The sequence below is a fragment of the Lissotriton helveticus genome, chromosome 6 (genome assembly GCF_964261635.1).
Source record: "Lissotriton helveticus chromosome 6, aLisHel1.1, whole genome shotgun sequence".
Taxonomy (NCBI): Eukaryota; Metazoa; Chordata; class Amphibia; order Caudata; family Salamandridae; genus Lissotriton; species Lissotriton helveticus.
In genome coordinates, this window is record NC_136067.1 from 946,405,626 (window position 1) to 946,425,202 (window position 19,577).

General features: G+C 44.5%; 1 protein-coding gene across 10 annotated transcripts in view; it reads left to right on the top strand.

Annotated features, from left to right (window-relative positions):
* Window positions 1-19,577, top strand: part of LOC144763210 (uncharacterized) — a 473,214-nt gene that overhangs the window by 301,671 nt on the left and 151,966 nt on the right. For 8 of the 10 annotated variants that reach the window (XR_013596185.1, XR_013596184.1, XR_013596187.1 and 5 more), the window contains one exon: window positions 9,412-9,467. The exons of the other annotated variants lie outside the window; for them this stretch is intronic. The gene's annotated coding sequence lies outside the window, so the exon portion shown is untranslated. The remainder of the gene's footprint in view (window positions 1-9,411; window positions 9,468-19,577) is intronic. 10 annotated transcript variants of the gene reach the window in all.

Below are 19,577 nucleotides of genomic sequence, written 5' to 3' on the forward strand. Positions count from 1 at the left end.
GGGGGATCCCTTTCAGCTCAGACATAGAAATATGGACCTGCCTGTATTTTGGGACCTTAGCCTGCTTGCCAGAGGAGTCGGCTGGCTGAGAGGAATGCGCTGTTGATAGATGGGTGACCTATATGAAGGAGAAACCTGTCTTATGCTTGAGATGGCACAACAAAACATTTCTATCTGGTCAGGCCAATTTCTGACATTTGCTAGACTGACGGCTGTGGTTCATTGGTATTATACTGGTTTTCTAGGCGCCCACCGGAATCGTACACACTAAATGTCATGGCGGACCTGCAGGAAGGAGGTAGGCATGTTTCCTAGTTGTATAAGGCATTAGTCCAGAACAAAGTGGCTCCATACCCTGACTGTGAGGTTAAAATGTCAGCGAGATGTGGGAATCTCTCTCACTGATACTGAGTGGGATAGAAAACTGGGGTATAACAAGATTGTCCCTAGCAATGCCCGGTTTCACCTGATGCAGTTGAAGATACTTCATTGAGCCTACTTCATGCGCCTTACTTTTCGTAAAATGTAACTGGCATTCACAATAGAATGCTCTACATGTGGATGGACTCCATCTGATCTCCTGCATATGTTGTCTACGTGCCCTGTGGTGTCCGCTTACTGGACTACGGTGATGAAGTGTTTTAGGACTATTCCTTGAAACATTGTGAGCTCGGACGCTATCCTACCTATAAAAATGGAAACATTTGGGGCCAGATGTAGGTAGCCAAATACCGGTCGGTAACGGACGAAATTCGGTAATTTCGGCCGTTACCGACCGGTATTTGGAATTTGAGATGTAGGTGCCAAAAAGTACCCGAATCGGTAAAGAAGAGTCGGTATCAATCCGAATCGGTATTTTCCGAATCCACATCTACCGAGTTCTTATTTACCGATTCGGTAAATAAGAAATGGTAAAAATGGCCCATCAAGATGTAGGAAAGTAAAACAATACCGAATTTCTCGAAAATCGTTATTTAAGAGTCGGTATTTACCATGGATTGAAAGCAGGTGGTAACCAGGGGCAGGCTATAAAAAAGGCCACAAAATGCCACAGTTTTGCAAGAATGGCGGCATTCTACGTGATTGTGAGGCGGCTACGGCTACAGGCAGCAGGAGAGAGGGTTTGGAGAAGGGAGGAGCAGGTCTACAGGCAGAGGATCACCCTATTCCAACTGACTGAGCCAAAGATACTGCAGAGGTACAGGACACACCCCAGAACCATCCTGGACTTGATTAGGGACCTCCACCCATACCTGGAACACCCAACACCCAGGGTCCACGCCATCCCACCCCATGTGCAGGTGCTTTGTAGCCTACACCTGCTTGCCTCTGGGAGCTACCAGAGTGTGATTGCTGCAGTTGGTGGTGTGTCCCAGAGCTTCCGCCACGTTTTTTTCGCACGTTCCTGTAGGCCATGACACACAGAATGGAACATTACATCCGGTTCCCTGACACACCTGTGGAACTTGCAAAAACAAAAACTGATTTCTATCAACTGGCACACTTCCCTCACATGATAGGATGCATAGATGGCACCCACATTTCACTCTGTCCACCTGCAGCCACTGAACACATCTACAGAAACCGTAAGTCAACGCACTCCATCAATGTGCAGGTGATATGCCATGCTGCCAACATCATCACCGACATTATGGCCAAATATCCCGGTAGCACCCACGTCTCCTACATTTTCCAGAACAGTGGGATATACACACAGCTTGTTGCTGGAGAGTTTGGGGACGGATATCTGCTAGGTAAACAACTGTGATACACCCTGATAGTTATGGCAGATGTATGTGTCATGCGTATGTAATTAATGAACCTCTCTTTACCACCTAGGTGATAGTGCATATGCCCTGCGTCCCTTTGTGCTCACACCCTACCTCAATCCAACTACCAGGAGTGAGAGGCGTTATAATATGGCTCACAGGTCTTCTCGCAACGTTGTGGAGCGAACATTTGGACTCCTCAAGAGCAGATTCCGCTGCCCGGCAGTACACCTCCACCCTGTGTTGCAAGATAATAGCTACCTGTGCCATGTTGCACAATCTTGCCACCAAAGATGGCACAGAGGTACAGGTAACACATCAAGAGGACATTGATGATGATCAAGAACAGGCAGAGCCCCAAGCAACAGGAGCAGCAGCAACAGATGGTAGATTGAGACGGGCAGAGATCACACGTCGATATTACTAGGTAATGAATGAGACACAGACAGGTGTAGTATGTGAAGTATGTAGTTTACTTTTCACTACATCGTGCAAGTGTTCAAATGCCATTGGCTTACAATGTCTGTGTCCATGACTGCGTGCTCACAGTTACCCTCACTGTGACCAGTCCTGTGGGGTGTGGGCAATCCTTAACGTTTTCGGGCACACACTACAGTGCGGGATGCATGAGGCTGGGTATCCACACTTTGGGTGGTGGCTGGGTCAGAAATGTTGTGCCTGACGCTCCTACGCTTCTCAGGTACAGGTGTGCTGGAGCCACTCCTGCTGGTGGACCCTTCTGTGTCATCCACACCTGTGTCACCAGCAGTGCCTGTCTGATTAGTGAGCATCTGCTCCATTGTAGAGGTGACTCTCCCCATGCCCGTTGATAAGCCTGTGCAGCAGTGCACTAATGCATCCTGCATTGCAATTGAACGCCTCCACAGCAGTGATGTGGCTGTGGCAAAGCGGTCCAGGGCCTTAGACCGCTGCCGCATACACTGGCGCTCTCTGCGACGCTCTAAGTGGTCTCTGTCCAACTTGTCAGACAGAACACCCATGTACTGTGAGATGTCTGTCATCCCCTTAGCAATTGCCTCCATGCTCCCAGCAATGCTGCCTATTCCATGGTCAATGTGTGACAGTTTGTAATTCATGCTGCGCACCTGCCTGTGCACTGCCAACATTGCCTTTGCCTGCATGCGCTGCACCTTAACCATGGCGGCCTCCAGGCCACAGAAGACCCCCTCTCCTTCCTGCCCTGCACCACTCTCCCTTGCCCTTCTGCCAAGGACACTGGCTCGCACAGCGCCTGCAGTACTCTGCTGCCTGGCCTTGTCAGCCACAGTTGGATTTATCTGCATTTCACCCTCCTCATCCTCCTCATCTGATGTTTACAGTTGCCTAAGAGGGGGCACATCAGCCCTCCTTGCCCTTCCCTGCATGGATGACTGTGTGGTTGGTGTTGGCGAATGTGCTGCTGGTTCCAACTCAGGTGTTCCAAACAATAGAGGGGAATGCGGCTGAGGTGTTGTGGCTCGCTCAGGTGTTGTGGCTTCCTGGGATGTGGATTTCTCTTTTCCAACAGCGCTGTGACTTGCACTTTGTCTGTCATTTTCCCTTCTTTTAGGTACTGGTGCCCTCTCCTCCCTTTCTGGTGCTGTACTGCGTGAGGATTCTCCTGTGAAAAGATATGATCATAGGGTCAGAGGTGTCGTTCACCTGTGTGTCTTCATTAAATGCATTTATATCACACATTTGCCTAGTCTACATCAGCTGCTCGAAGTTGTGTGTGGCATGCCTTGCTGGATTCTATGGTGTATGCATTGCATGTATGAACCTATGACTACGTCTCCCATGATGCATTGCTGGCCATCAGTAAAAGCTGTTCTGGAGTGTTATGCTTACACACAGTGGGGAAGAGGGACAGGGTAATGGGTAGGGATAACTGTCCATACCTTGTTTCTTTGAAGCTCTGTCAGAGCTATCCATGTCCCCAATTCCATGGATGCTTTCTGGCTCCAGGGTGGATTCAACTAGCTCCTCAAGCTCTGTAAGTCTGGGAGCTCGGTTTTCCCCCACCTGTAACACCTGCTTCCTTTCTTTGGGCAGCAATTTTCTTCATAGTGACGATGCGCAGGTCGTACCATCTTTTCTTTAGGTCGTCGATCTCCCTGTGCGTCATCCCAATGGCATTCACCTTTGTTTGGATGTCAAGCCATATGCTTCTTTTTACAGACTTTCCTTCTGCGGTCTCCTGCATCCTTCTGCCCTTCCTGAGACTCCATTCTGATGAACAGGCAAGCTCTGGAAAGCCAGCTCCTCTCTGTTTCCTCCTGCTTTGCTAACTGTTCAGTTGCTCTGCACCTGCATGGGTATGGCCACTCCCAGGTACTGGGGAGAGGTGCTTGATTCTGATTGGTTGGTTCCTCTGTGCCTTTGTTGTGGTGTGTGGTGGGTGTTCCTGATTGGTTTACAGGGTCACATGTAATTTTTCAGTTCTCCTGATTCGGATTTACCGAATCCGTATTTACCGAATCCGTAAATTCCGATTCGCTATATTCCATTCATTCCTATGGGCCAGAAGGACCATAGGAATGAATGGGTACCAATTCGGTATTTACCAATCGGTATTTACCTATTCGGTAAATTCCGAATTGAAATTCCGAATGATACCGATTCGGTATATTTTAACGAATTTTTATCTACATCGCGTTTTCCGATTCTTAATTACCGATTCGGTATGAGTCGGGAAGACATCCAAACCTGGTGCATGATCATTGATACACTGCTGGAGGTGGACTGTGCCCTGGAGACAGACAGCCCTCAAAGTGTAGTATCTCCCCAACCTGACCAGAATACCTGAGCTGTGACTTGGAGGGAGACATATTGTAACATATGAGTGAAAGCAATTGTAAGGGCTCAAAATGTAGATTGATATGGCATGATGTATGATGTTATGTAAAGGTGGTAACATCTTTGTATGAGCGCTGCTCTTGTTATTTTGATGGTATATAAAACGAAAGAAAAGATTTTGTTTTCAAAAGAAGTAATTCAATTGTTTTAATTTGAATATCAGTCTTGATGGCAGAGACACATTTTGCTACAAAGAGTTCCACCATCCCTGGGTTATAGACTTCCTGTAAAGCTGGGCAATTAGACCAACAACCCTCTTTAAATAATAGAAATGACAACCTCCTATATTTATAAGATCTTAAGAGAGGCTGGTCATGTGTTCAACAGATGTTTTAGACAGCCTGCGGCAAAGAGCTGGGGCTATCTTTATATGACGAAGTGTTGCTGGACACATTACATGCAAAAATGAGGGATTTGTCATACAGCTTATACTTTTCTCAGTACAACTGTGTGTTTGTTGGTCAACATAAACGTCAAAACTGTTTAAGAGTGAGTCTACGCACACCATCAGGATATGTTGGCCTTAGTCCTGCTAGCTCACAGTGTACCACCTGTACCCCTAACCTTGCAAGGTAAGAGGTAGAACGTGCAACCTCAGAACTTGACAGCCCTGAACCCCCAAGGAAATCATGGTAAGAGATCTAGAACCTTTTCATTTGGTAACTAATACCCAAAGAGATACACAAGAAATAAAACACCATGGTGTTTCAATATTTATTGAAGCATTACGATTCTTGTGTAAAATATGTGTGCTGCAATAATCAATAGAAGGAAACAGAATAGTGTTATGAACATTATGAAAATGGTGAATAAGATAAACAATTCAACCATTTTGCTGTTAGAGAATATATGTGTGCATCTAAGTACTATTATATTTTGTACTCCTACTTAGCGCTACCTATACTAGTGTGCCTAGTGTAGGTGAATCTGCCAGAATCCCTTTAGGGTGATCTAACTCCCCCGTTACCTGGGGGTAAGGGTCATCAGGCAGCCCGTCTTGGTGGAGAGCTGGGCATCATCCCTCGCAGGAGGTAAACAGGAATCAGCTGGGCTTGAATTCCAGCACAGGGCGACCTCATAGTGCCAGCAAAATGCTCCTCTAATTAAACAAAGGAATGATTTAATTTATATAATAAACATCACCCATGTTACCATGCTTCAGATAAAGTCAGGCTGCCATTAAAGGTTCTACCCTGTCAAAGCTGTCGCAGAGCGAACTATAATAAACAACATAATTTTGCTCAATGAACTTTAGCTTTCATACAGAATGTCCAAGGCTTATGAAGATGTGTAAATGTAAGTAGAGTTATTTCATGGAACGTTATCCGTAAAAGCACACAAGTAAAAAAAAGTATGTCAAGTGTCAACATTCAAGAAAAGATGTTTAAATGTGAGCATATAAAATGGCAGTGTTCCTGCCCAGGCCTAAAAGTAACCACATGGCAGAAAGCACACAAGATACTGGGAAACACAAAACAGTGAAATTATTCTTATGGTTGCTTTACACTCTAGAAAGGCTTTAATCACATTGGTGTCTCTTTCACATCTGTTATAGAACTACCCCCAGCTACAGAGGTTTGGAGGAAGTTTCTCTATAACTTTACATAAATTACAAATATTAAGGTTCTACCTCTTGAAATATTTCTGTTCTTGTTGCCGGAGCAGAAGTAATAACCAGGTAATAGGGCAAAGATCCGCCCTTTCTCCTATTGTTCGCAGCTAGAGAATCCATTCAAGATGCAAATGAAAGACCCCTTCTCTACCTACTAAGATTAATTGATCTCACAGACTCAGGCAGATTTTGGGAATGGAAAAGGCAGTTCATAACATTATAGGTATAAATATTTTTTGGCAACTTTGGGTGACACTACTGACTTTCTACTCCAAGGATGCCAGATTGCTCACATTGCCAAAACCTTGAGGGAAGATCTGAGTGATAATGGAAGCAATGCATATGTAATAGTTTGATTAGTTATTTATTTATCTATTTTTTTGCAGAGTTTTATATAGCGCGAACTAGACCCGAACCGAATCAGGTATCAGAGTGCTTTACATAGCACCAGTTACGTTACATGAGGACACACTTTCATTTTTTTTTTTAGGCACGGGGAGATTAAGTGATTTGCCCAGAATCACAGGAGGTTTTTGGCGTCGTTACCGAGACTCGAACCCAGATCCCCAGGTCCGAGGTCGAGCGCCTTAGGCCAACCCCTCTCCCCAATATCTTTCAATATGTTTTATCCTGGAAGGTGTTTAAATTTTTATTTTTTATGCTATTTGGGGACAAAGTGACTTTTAAGTACTGAAACAGGGTGGGGGGCAGGGAAGGTTTGTTTTGTTGTGTCTATTGTTGGAATAACTGTCTTAAAACTCACTAACAATGTACTGAGCAATGAAGAACCAACCAACTCCTTTTATTTGTAACAAATGTTTCATTCTACAGTTTCCTGAGTTAATAATGTGGCAGCAATGCCCTCTGGTAAGGAAAGTCAGGGTGAGATTCCAGCACAACCAGATAAGGTTTCAAAGCCAAAATATATTTACTCATTTAGTTATACATAAGCATGGCTTTTGATGGTTGCTGCTTCGTGTGAGTAACCAAGATCCATCCTGCCCTGCAGTGTGGCCAAGATGTGGCACACTAGATGAGACAATGCCAACCGGTGAGATGGTTTCCAGGATGACATCACCTGGAGGGGCATAATTGTGTCGGAAAAAAGGACTGAGTTTCAGAAATATTTGCATGCCAATACAGCAAATGGGATTTGGATGGCAAGTGTCCAAGGTCTTGTGTCAGGTTACAAGAGGGTGAACCCAAGCTACGCTCATGCAACAATCATACAAATAAACTAATAATGAGGATGTATGACATTACAACGCATGTATTTACAACGCTGGTACCCTTACAACGCATACAATTACATCGTAAGTATTGGTAAGTTTAAAATATTTTTTTTTATGTAAATTAATTAAAATTAATATAATTTAATTTAATTTAATTAATTTAATTTAATTTTAATTTTTTTAATTTAATTAATTACACTTAATTTAATGTAATTACTTTATTTTAATGTAATTTAAATTTAATTGTATTTAATTTTTACCCTGTACCCCTTTACCCAAAAACCCAAAACTGACCCTTAATCTTAAAAATACCCCTTTACCCAAAAACCCAAAACTGACCCTAAACCCTAAAAATACCCCTTTACCCAAAAACCCAAAACTGACCCTAAACCCTAAAAATACCCCTTTACCCAAAAACCCAAAACTGACCCTGGACCCTAAAAATACCCCTTTACCCAAAAACCCAAAATTGACCCTGAACCCTAAAAATACCCCTTTACCCAAAAACTAAAAACTGACCCTGAACCCTAAAAATACCCTTTACCCAAAAACTAAAAACTGACCCTGAACCCTAAAAATACCCCTTTACCCAAAAACTAAAAACTGACCCTGAACCCTAAAACTACCCCTTTACCCAAAAACTCAAAACTGACCCTAAACCCTAAAAATACCCCTTTACCCAAAAACCCAAAACTGACCCTGAACCCTAAAAGTACCCCTTTACCCAAAAACCCAAAACTGACCCTGAACCCTAAAAATACCCCTTTACCCAAAAACCCAAAACTGACCCTGAACCCTAAAAATACCCCTTTACCCAAAAACCCAAAACTGACCCTGAACCCTAAAAATACCCCTTTACCCAAAAACCCAAAACTGACCCTAAACCCTAAAAATACCCCTTTACCCAAAAACCCAAAACTGACCCTAAACCCTAAAAATACCCCTTTACCCAAAAACCCAAACTTATAATATTTTTAATAAAATTATATACTTACCAATACTTACGTTGTAATGGTATGCGTTGTAAAGGTACCTGCGTTGTAAATACATGCGTTGTAATGGTATTTCGTTGTAATGGATCCTGCATTGTAAAAAATGCGTGGTAATGGTAGGTCGTTGTAAAAGTTGCGTGGTAATGGTTGTATACCAATAATGACAAAGTTAATTTTCAAGATCTTAAAAAGTTCAAGGAGCATCTGGTTAAAATTCAGGTCAATCAGAATTGAAATGTGGTACATGAGTTTGGGAAGTGGTTAAACGTAAATAAAAGCAGCAATAGTGTCATACTACTACAAACAATGTATACATAATAACCTGTATTATATTAAAAATATAAAACACAATGACAAAACTCATTTAATGTTAAACTCAGCATTATACATAAATAAGTTAAATAACAAAGGCAAATGGCAGACAATTATGAAGAGATTGAGGGAATTCAATTCTGCTTTTATTGAGTGAAACACATCAATCTGAGTAGGTGAATTTTATATATGTCAGCAATATTGGTGGATTGAGGAAAAATTGCCTCAAATGCTCTCTGGGGAGTGGCAGTTTTTATCAGACAGATGGGTGACGTGAATACGGTGAATATTTAAACTTTAGAGGTATTAGAGGCTCGATAACTGATCAAGCAGAAATATATGTAAATTATTACTGATGAGCTTCTAGAGTTCAATGACCAATGAGACTATTGCTGTTTATCAATTAATATTGGAATAAGTATAAATACAATCTTCAGTTATGGATTAATGGATATCTGGCACAGCTGGTACATTTATGTTTGCAAATATATCTATGATTAAAGAAATTACTATAGTGCAGGCTGGTTGGAATATTTTTTTTGTGAAAATATCTTAGGTATCCTGAAATCTACAAAATAAGTTGCATAGGTCCCTCTTATTATCTATGTCTTTTTTTCAATTTCTTCTCCGACTGTCAGTCATTCCAGCCGTCATCCTGATGTTCAACGGGTCCAACAACAGGTCCCATCATATGGTATTGTAAAATGTTTGCACAGTTCAACTACCATATTCCATCTAATATCTAAATTACTCTAGACCATTCCTAATTATGAAATTCTTCATGAGTGTACCTTTGCAACACAAATTTTGACAAACCCTCACTATTGGGAGTCAGTGGTCTCAATCCATTCAAAGACATTACAAGAAGCCGGAATGGCGAGAAAATACTATGAAATATCCAGCAAGGTCATGGTCATGGCAAACAGAATGGCATTGGACATGCCATATTACATAGTAGGATGGGAGAGATTTTTTTACTGAGCCAATATTTATCCTCCAACAGTCACGTTTTAAATTGAAGCTCTTAATTATGTACAACAGAACATCAAAAATAGAATTTTCATTTTAAATGCAGAAAACATTTTGACTTAATAAACTAAGATTTTAGGTCTACATCTTTGAAGAGAGAGTTCCGGCCTCGGAGATCATATTTCAGGCATTCAGCTATTTTAATGCTGTCGACCAGACTCAAAGTTTTAGTTAATGGGTCCTTTAGAATATTTCATGAGCTAGAGGCAGGAAGAATGCTTCTACAGGACTATCGGAACGAGGGAGAAAAGGGAACCCTACTCACAGCGGAACCAGGGTAGCTAATTATAACAAGTAAACAGTGGTTATCCCAACCTAAATTGGTCTGCTTGATTTTACCATTAACCATCGTGAGAATTAATTTCCGGTAAGTCGACAGCACTTCCCTTTTTTACACACGCAATCACTCAGCATCATCTTGCCACTAAGCGCTATTGCCACTCTCGTTCCCCACACTTGTTCCACCACAGAAGTGACCTGCCAAGCCCTCCTTATTGCGACCGCCAGTCTCCCTTACTTTTACGAGGGTAAGTGCACAATGTACCCCCCTAACAGTCAACAGTATATAGAGTGCTCTTCTCTCCATGCATCGATCTAATTGCTCCCCCTTCTCGTTATACTACAGAACCCGTCCGAGTCTCCCTATAAGTAACTTTCCTATTATTCACGGTTGGCACTTCACCTTCATTCATACTTGTACTGTGCGGTCAACAACTTAGGTAGTTGTAATACCAACATTTTACAATTAAAATAATGCAAATAGGTCCACTCTCTCTTCTTTATACTACTTCTCATTCTCCTTCTCGGATGCCCCAAATACCCCAGGTCCTGAAGAGACCCTGCATCCTTAATAGGGTCGAAACGCCGTCAACATTTTATGAAAACAAACCATTATCACAGCACTTATCATCATATAACGTGGCTGTATAATTTGAGGAAATAACATTGTTGGTCGTCTCCTCTGTTAAAAATACATGAAACCTTGTAAATATTTCCACTCCTTGTCACTTAACTGTTTGGTTCATGCCACACTTGGGACACTTTTTTCACAAATGCTTTTCTTTGTATAAATAATGTTTACACATATTGTGTAAATAATACAAACATACATGTGCAAACTCTTAGTGTCTGGTCCCCCTTCTTTGACATCTTACACAACCCTTTTTATATTGCGATTGCGCAGTAATATTATCACGTATAGCTATATTTTTCCCACAGGAACCACTGTTTCCTTCTAGAGGACTATCAGCAGAAGGAGGAGATGAAAGAGCCTTCAAAAGGACACTGTAGAATGTCTATGATGAGTCAATCATAAATTCTGTCTGGTGCATCTTTAAAGTCGGACTGAGAAGTGGGCCAGGGCCAAGAGACCATGGGCCTGATCAAGGACACCGTCTCGGTCCTGGGACTGACCAACCTAATTCAGCAGTCCTAACCACCTAATTCGAATGCAACTGTACACTTATCGGTCGCATTCCTACATTTCCCTAAACTGGAGGTAATACATGCTTCCATAGGGAAATGGGAGGTGCTATTCATCCCTGCACCCCGTGGCAGGCATGGTACCTGCCACAGGGTGCAGGGATCAACAGGGGGACCTCATAGGTGCCCCCTCGGCCCCCAACCGGAGACCACACACACAATGGGGCCCTGCTGGGGGCCCCCAAACACGCTTTACATGTCGGACTGACCGACAAGGAAACCATGCAGTAAAACCATGCATCGTAATCCCAAGGACGGAAATCCCTTTGGAATTACAAGCTGGTTCTGGCTGGCCAATGGACTCCTTGAGCCCGTGGTAAGCCAGCCAGAATAACCGGCCGGTTTAGTTTCCGACTGTAATTCAGCGGTCGGATAGTAAACCAAGGCGCTGATTACGTGGCGTTGGTTGGAGCCTTCCGAGTCGCATGTTGAAAACGGAACACACCGGACGGTGTAGGGAGTACTCTCCCTGAAATAATTAAAATATCACCCTACAAGAAGAACTCTGAGATAAGAAAATGAATAGAGTTCTCAATTATTAGTTGAGAAACTACTGACTTCTGGAATTGGCTCGCATGATTTTGAACCGAATTACTCTTATGCCCTGAAGAAGTCATTTGGGTGACTGTACCCCATGACGAAACACGTGTTGGCATTGGTTTTTTTATGTATTGGCTACATTCTATATGAATTTGATGAATTTTGAAGACTGAGAATATTCTGATGCATGAAGAGAAAATAAAATAAAATAAAAGGAATTGATTCAATGGACTCTGGATGGACATTAATTTGATTGTGGTTATCTTTTCTCTTGGGACAATATAAGAAGTTGCTTGCATGTGCTCGGGGACAACTTGTCTTTTCTTCATTGAATTCTCTGATTGCAGAGGATTCTTTTTTGGGGACGCAGGTGGCCGCTTTCCCCTGTTCCCTTGAGCCATTTCACTTGGAGAACACTGAATCAGTTGGTTTTGCACATAAATTACCCAGCCACTTTTTGTCTTACTTCGCATCCTAATTGGCCCCTAAGTGTTTTTTAAAAAGTCAGCCTTCTCCAATATTTTCATGTTTGTTAATTCTACCATAGACTTTTCATGGTTTCCAATGTGGTTTACATGAGAGGGGAGTAAGGGAAGGCTGAGTTGATTGAGGATGAGGTGTTTGTCTTCGGTGTGGAGGGTCTTACATAAGGCAATTCTCTTTCTTTATCCTTCTCTTTTTTGGGAGGGGGGATGACCATACCAGCACCCATACATAGGTGCAGACATCGCACCAGGAGAGAGAAGGGAGGGGCATCAATGCAATGGGCGGTAAATGCGCCAAGGTTCACAGGAAGGGTTTAGGGTGGGTGGTAGGGTGGGCAGAGGTGGGGAGAGGCGAAGAAGGGGGAGAGGCAGGTGCCAGGCAAAGGTTGCCAAGGCACAGGTAGGGGGTTAGGAGACGCTGAACACCAGGGCAACCAGCAGTCTGTGGTAAAAAGAACGGTTCCAGGGTGGAACAATTTAATATATGGAGCGGAGAGGTTGTCTTTTAGTAAGGTTGTAATACGGCAGGAAAGAATCCATAAACGTGGTGAAGAGATGAACATACTTAAGGAGCTACCCTTGCAGCTCTGTCTAAATTAAGTGTTATTTGTGTGGACGTTAATGGTCTAAATAATTCAAAGAAACAGAAGGCAATTTTGAGGTGGCTTGACAAACAAAAATCTTCTGTACTACTCCTTCAGGAGACTCATATTAGGAAGAATAAGAGTAAGTCAATCAATCAAAATAACTTTATTCGGTTTACACATGTAAAACCATATAAGTTTCCAATATTTAAAAACAATGCATGATAAAAATTCATAAAATATTTACACAGTTCATCACACGGTAAACCAGACCCCATAGAGATCTCATACAATTCATAGGCAAAATACAAAACCAAATACTAGGGGCTAGATGTAGGTAAATCTTATTTACCGATTCATAAATACAGAATTTTACCGATTCGGTATTTATGAATCGGTAAATAAGATGTAGGTAAAAATTCGGTAATTTTTACCAAATCGGTAGGATTCGGTATTTACCGATTCGGTAATTATCGAATCGGTATTTGCCATTGATTCCTATGGGCCTTGAAGCCCATAGGAATCAATAGCAAATACCGATTCGGTAATTACCGAATCGGTAAAAATACCGAATTGCCAAGGGGGACAGTGTCACTTTGACGCCCTGTTACACCCCTGTTTCTGGCTTGTGTGCCATGTGACACACATACATGCCCTTAGGGCATGTATGTGTGCCACATGGCACAGGTGTGCATGCACAGATGTGCTTGTACACAGGAATTCGTTATTTACTACCCAATGGTATTAGGTGGTAAATAACGAATTCTAAAGGCCCTGTAGCTTTGTTTATAGTGCTACCTACATAAGAAATTACAGATTCAGTAATTTTACCGATCGGTAATTTTACCGAATCTGTAAAATTACCGATTCGGTAAAATTACCGAATCTGTATGATTTTGTAACCCCTACATGCCAATGTCCAAATACCGGTCGGAAACGGCCGAAAATCGGTATCTTCGGGCGTTTCCGACCGGTATTTGGACACCTACATCTGGCCCCTGGTCCCTTAAAAATAGGAGTTCAAATAAACTAATGGATAGATGACTCCCTGGATCCTATCTCATAATTGTGTCTCATCTGGGGGACTAGAATAAGAACAGACCCTCACAGATACCATCGTTTAATTAAGGTAGGCTCTAAGCTTCACTGCAGATTTAAGAAAATTAAGGACAAATAAAATAGAATCGTCATGAAACAGCTATAAATAAATAAGAGCTGGGCAAGGTTGCCTCAATTACATCCTCCTTAAAATAGGAACAAGAAAAGTTTTCTGGGGGATCGCATAAAACTTACAGAATAATAAAAAGTGAAGCAAATCCTGTGGAGACTCACCGTCGCAGTCACAAGATGCTAAAATCCGTCTCCTACTACTCCCCATTGGTAAAGCCAGCAGGAGGTGGAAAAAATCCAGGCAAATCTTGGTCAACAAAAACATTCATAGGTACTAAAAGACCCCAGAAGATATGGCTCAGTAAATAATGGAGTTTTCAGTGTTAAAAAATTCCGAACACTAGGTTTCCTCAATTCCAGCTCTTCCCTCTCTAATTTCCTTAGACTGCAAAAGGACTCCCTTACTCACCCCAAATCATTTTTAGATACCGATTCTGGGTCAGTGTATAATTCTGCTCTTCCTAGCCTAGACAGAGTGACAGCTAAAAAGAAGTTCCATAACTGTTTGTTAGAAAAAGAAGGTATCAGCATCCAAAACTTTGGTCAACAACTTTAAGAGGAGGGAGAATTCAGTGGCAAATGACTAGCTCAGAGTACGCGGTCCTGAAAAATTATAAACAGCATTGTTAAAATTAGGAATCCCAAAACAGGGGCTATGGAGGTAGAAAGCCAAACAATCGAGGTTATATTTTTTTGAACACTATCAAAACATTTATGAGGAAAACATAAATCCTCCAGAAGAAGAAATTTCAAGTTTCTAGGCCCAGCTCCATATGCCCTCAATCAATTATAGGTGACTGCCAATCTTATTCACCCAGTTGAAAGGGGGAGGTAGGGAAAGTGACTAAAATCCTGCCCAGATGGTTATCCACCACAGTGGTATCTTTATATGCTTAAACTTCTAAAACGTTCACTTACGGAGCTTAAAGGAGGGGATCCCACTTTCTTTTTTTTTTTTTTTTTTTTTTTTGTTGAAAAACCTTTATTGGAGTAAGCAAGAAAATACAAGGATGGGCCTACAACCACACGGGCTGGCCGCTAAAGAGGAGTCAAAATACAAGATACCTGCCCGCAGAGGCAACAGTCGACCAACAATGCAATACTCCCCACAAAATACAGGACAAAACAGATTTTATTTTATATGTAAGAACAAGCACACAAAAAGGCGAAAGTATAGTACTGACAGTCAGCCCAAAGGACGTAAAGGGGGTATAGCAGCAGGAGAACATAAACGGAGCTCCAAGCTCCAAGGAGATCGGGGGGGTGGGGGGGGGGGAGGGGCGAGGAGATCAGAGGGGAGAACCGGAAACACCAGTACAACCCCTATATGAAAGGTTCCAGGAACGCTCGCCTAGGGAGACAGGGTAATCTCAGCAGTGCCTACAAGGGGAGGAGTACAAATGTCGCCACGGTAGTCATTCCATTGACCCCAAACCTTCGTCCACGCCCTGGGTCTGCCCCTGGCAACATAGACAGTCTTCTCACGGAACATGGACCAGTCCATATTATCCTCCCATTTCGAGACGTCAGGGGGCCTAGAGGCCCCCCAGAGTTGCGCAACATCCCGCTTCGCAACCATATAACCCAGGGTGGCCCATCTGGTCTGGGCCACCGAATAGTCAGTGGGTTCCCAAACATTCAAAAGACAGCGACGAGGTTCCGGACGCAAGGACACACCTGTCACCACAGCCATCACTTCAAGCACAGCCGTCCAATAAGCAGCCACCATCGGGCACTCCCAAAGAATATGCAAAAAAGTTGCACTCAAACCACAGCCACGCTTGCATAACCCGTCGGAGGAAAAGCCCATCACCACCAGACGCGGTCCCGTAACGTACACCCGATGAAGGATCTTAAGTTGAACCAGACGGAGACGAGCCGGAATAGCCACCTCCTTCGGGGAGGAGAGGGCCGATTGCCAGTCCTCATCATCAAGTTCCAACCCATCGCCCACCCACGCTTCCCGAAGTCGGACCAGTAGGTCGGCCCGATTATTAATCAACTTTTTATAGATCAGGGAGATAGTGCTATCAGGAAGATGCCCGTCAAGGATACGGTCTTCAAGGGGGGAAGAATCAGGCGGAATCTCACCAGGAGCAAATACCGAAGCAAGGGCGTGTCTGACCTGTAGATAACGAAAGAATTCCCGACCATTCAGGCCATAGTCAGCCTGGAGGGCCTGAAACGACCGCACAGAACCCTTAGAGTACACATCCCCCACCGTACAAATCCCAATCATATCCCAACGATCGAAACCCTTGGTAGACCAGAGACCGCCCAGACGTTCCGAAGCATAAAGCGGTGTCGCCAACGTCAAGCGATCTTCCCAGCCCAAGTTCACATTCGCAGCACGCCACACAGTCAAAGCAATCAATGTAGGTCCCACAAGATGGCGCCCAGCGGAGCGAGAGTAAAGCACTCTGTTAAAATCACCTCCCGGAAGCTGAAGTTTATCCATCTCGAACGCCGGATTGCGACCCGGCGAAAACATAACGTGATTGATAGCAGACAGGTGGGAGGCCCAATAATATCTCTTAATGTCGGGGAGCGCCATGCCCCCGTCATACCACGGGATGGAAAGTTTCGCGAGAGCAATGCGCGGACGCCCATCCCAAATAAGCTGTCTCTGAAGGCTCTCAATCTCCCGAAAATAGGTCTTAGGGATAGGATCATAACAGTTCTGGAGAGCGTAGAGAAATCGCGGCAATGACATCATTTTAAACAGGGCCGCCCGACCCAGGGGAGATAAGGGAAGTTTACGCCAGCGGGCAACGTCCAAACGTAGTCTAAGCAACGGGGGAAGGAGATTACGATCAAAGCGAAGGGACGAGTCCAAAGTAACAAAAATCCCCAAGTATTTGAAGCCATCCTGGGCCACCTGAATGGGAAGTCTACTCGGCAACGGAGGCAAGACACCAGATAAAACATATACACAGGACTTGGTCCAGTTAATTACAAGGCCCGAGTTAGCACCAAAGGACGCGAGAACGTCAAATAAAACGGATAAAGACTTACAAGGGGAGGTAAGATACAAGAGGATATCGTCTGCATAAAGCGAGACGCGGTCTTCGAAGTCCGGGGCCCAACGAATCCCTTTAAGGGACGGTTCCCACCGAAGCCAGGCCGCCAATGGTTCAAGAGCGAGTGCAAACAGCAGCGGAGACAAGGGGCAACCCTGACGGGTGCCCCTGCCCAAGGAGAAGGGAGCCGACACCCTACCATTCACCACAACTTGTGCCAGAGGTTCCGCGTACAACAATTTAACCCAGCTAATAAACTCGCACCCGAATCCAAATTTCTCAAGAGTCGCCCATAAATAGGGCCACTCCACAGTATCGAAGGCCATGGAGGCATCCAAAGACGCCAAAATGGCCGGTTCCGTCAACAGCCTCGCCCTCGCTAACACGCCGTGAAGGCGACGTAGATTCAAAGCAGTGTTGCGATGCGGGATAAAGCCAGATTGATCTGGATGGACCAGGTCACCAAGAACCGACAGAAGACGGGACGCCAAAAGTTTCGCCAAAACCTTGGGTTCAACATTCAGCAGGGATATAGGCCTATATGAGGAACAAAGGTCCCGTGGTTTACCATCTTTGGGGATGACGACTATCGTCGCCAGACGCTGATCGTAGGGAAGGATGTTCCGCTCTCGGGATTCTAAAAACATATCGCGGAGATACGGCGCCATCTTATCGGGACGTAATTTGTACAACTCAATAGGCAACCCGTTCGGGCCCAATGCTTTGCCCGAGCGGAGCGAACGGATAGCAGTAGCTATCTCATCAGCCGTAAAAGGGGAGTCCAAAGCAATACGGTCCAAGTCGGAGACACAGGGCAGAGTTATATCACGCAACAGAAGGTGAGAGTCAGCCACATCCCTCACAGACACGGGAGCATACACAACACGGAAGTATTCTGCAAAACGATCAACAATGGCAGTCGGGTCAGTCACATTCTCACCACTCGCAGACTGAATCACGGGCACCACACGATTAACTCTTTCTTTCTTGTCCAACCACGCTAGGAGTTTACCCGCTTTATCACCCACATCATATAACCTGCCTTGTTGTTCTCGAAACATCACCTTTGCAGCGTCCGTGACCAGGGATTTATAGGCAAATTGTTTCAAACCCAGGGCGTGAAGTTTCTCAGGCGTGACTCCAGAGTCCAGTTCGTCCTCCAAAGCCGAAATCTCCCCCTCAAGGTCTACCACCTCCCTCTTCCCGGCTTTCTTAGCTTCAACAATCAAGGAAAGGGCCTGTCCACGAATCACCGTTTTAAAAGCTTCCCACAGGGACACAGCCGAAGAGACCGACCCCTCGTTGTCCAGGAAATACGCATCCATGGACTTGAGCAAGAGGCTACGGGTCTCAGGGGAGGAAAGGTACCATGGGTTAATGGGAGCTACTCGGCCCGCTGCCTCTACCCCAACCTCAAAACGAAGCCAGAGCGGCGAGTGGTCAGAGATACCCCTTGGCAAATGCAGAATCTCACTGACCGCCGACGACTGGGCCGCGGGCATCAGGAAATAATCCAGCCGAGATAAACTGCCATGTGCCCCAGAGTGGAATGTGTATTGAAGCTGAGTAGGATGCAACAGTCGCCAGCAGTCCACAAGGCCAAAGGTATCTAGAAACCCACCCAACCACTGCTGAGCAGCCGGAGTATCCCTAGGGGGATGGCGATCGTGAAGGCCGGAAAGCACCGAATTAAAATCACCGGCCAGGAAGAGAGTACTATTAGGGAGATCTAACAAGACGCGGCCCAAATCAGTGAAAGTAGAAGTCTGCAAACCCGGGGGGACATAAACATTGAAGAGAGATAGGGTGCGGCCCTCATATCTACCCACCAAGACCGCATACCTCCCTCGGTCATCTTGAATCACCTCATCAATTGCCAGGGGGAGGGAGGTTCGAACAAGGATACCCACACCCCTGGAACCGGAGGTAAACCCCGAGTGTGCCACAAGGCGGTAGCCCCACCTATTCATTGCATAACAAACATTTCCAATCAAATGAGTTTCTTGCAGGAAAACAACGTCCGGTGATAAACGTCGTATACATTTCAAAACCACACTGCGCTTAATACGATCTCCCAGACCGTTAACGTTCCAGGAAACGAATTTTAACCCTCTACCCCCCATCCCATCCACCCGAGCCAAAACCCCTCGTCCATGAGCACGACATCAGAAACAGCAGCAAACACAGGAGCAATCCGCCTTGAAAACAACACACAAAAAAGAAAGAACTTCCCAACCCCCCTCCCCCAAACTGAAAAGGAACACCCCCCACCCTGCACCCCTGCAAAAAGCTAAAGAGCCACCCCAACCTGCAGTGTGCCTGTCGCCCTAGAACCCCTATTCTACACAAAGACCCCGGAGGAGGAAAGGCCCCCGTTCCACCCGCCCCCCGACCACACCAAGAATGAAAAGAAACAAACTAAAGACAAAATAATTATACTGTAGAGGAACGCCGGCCAACACTCCTGAAAACGTATTCAAAGTAAGACATGAGA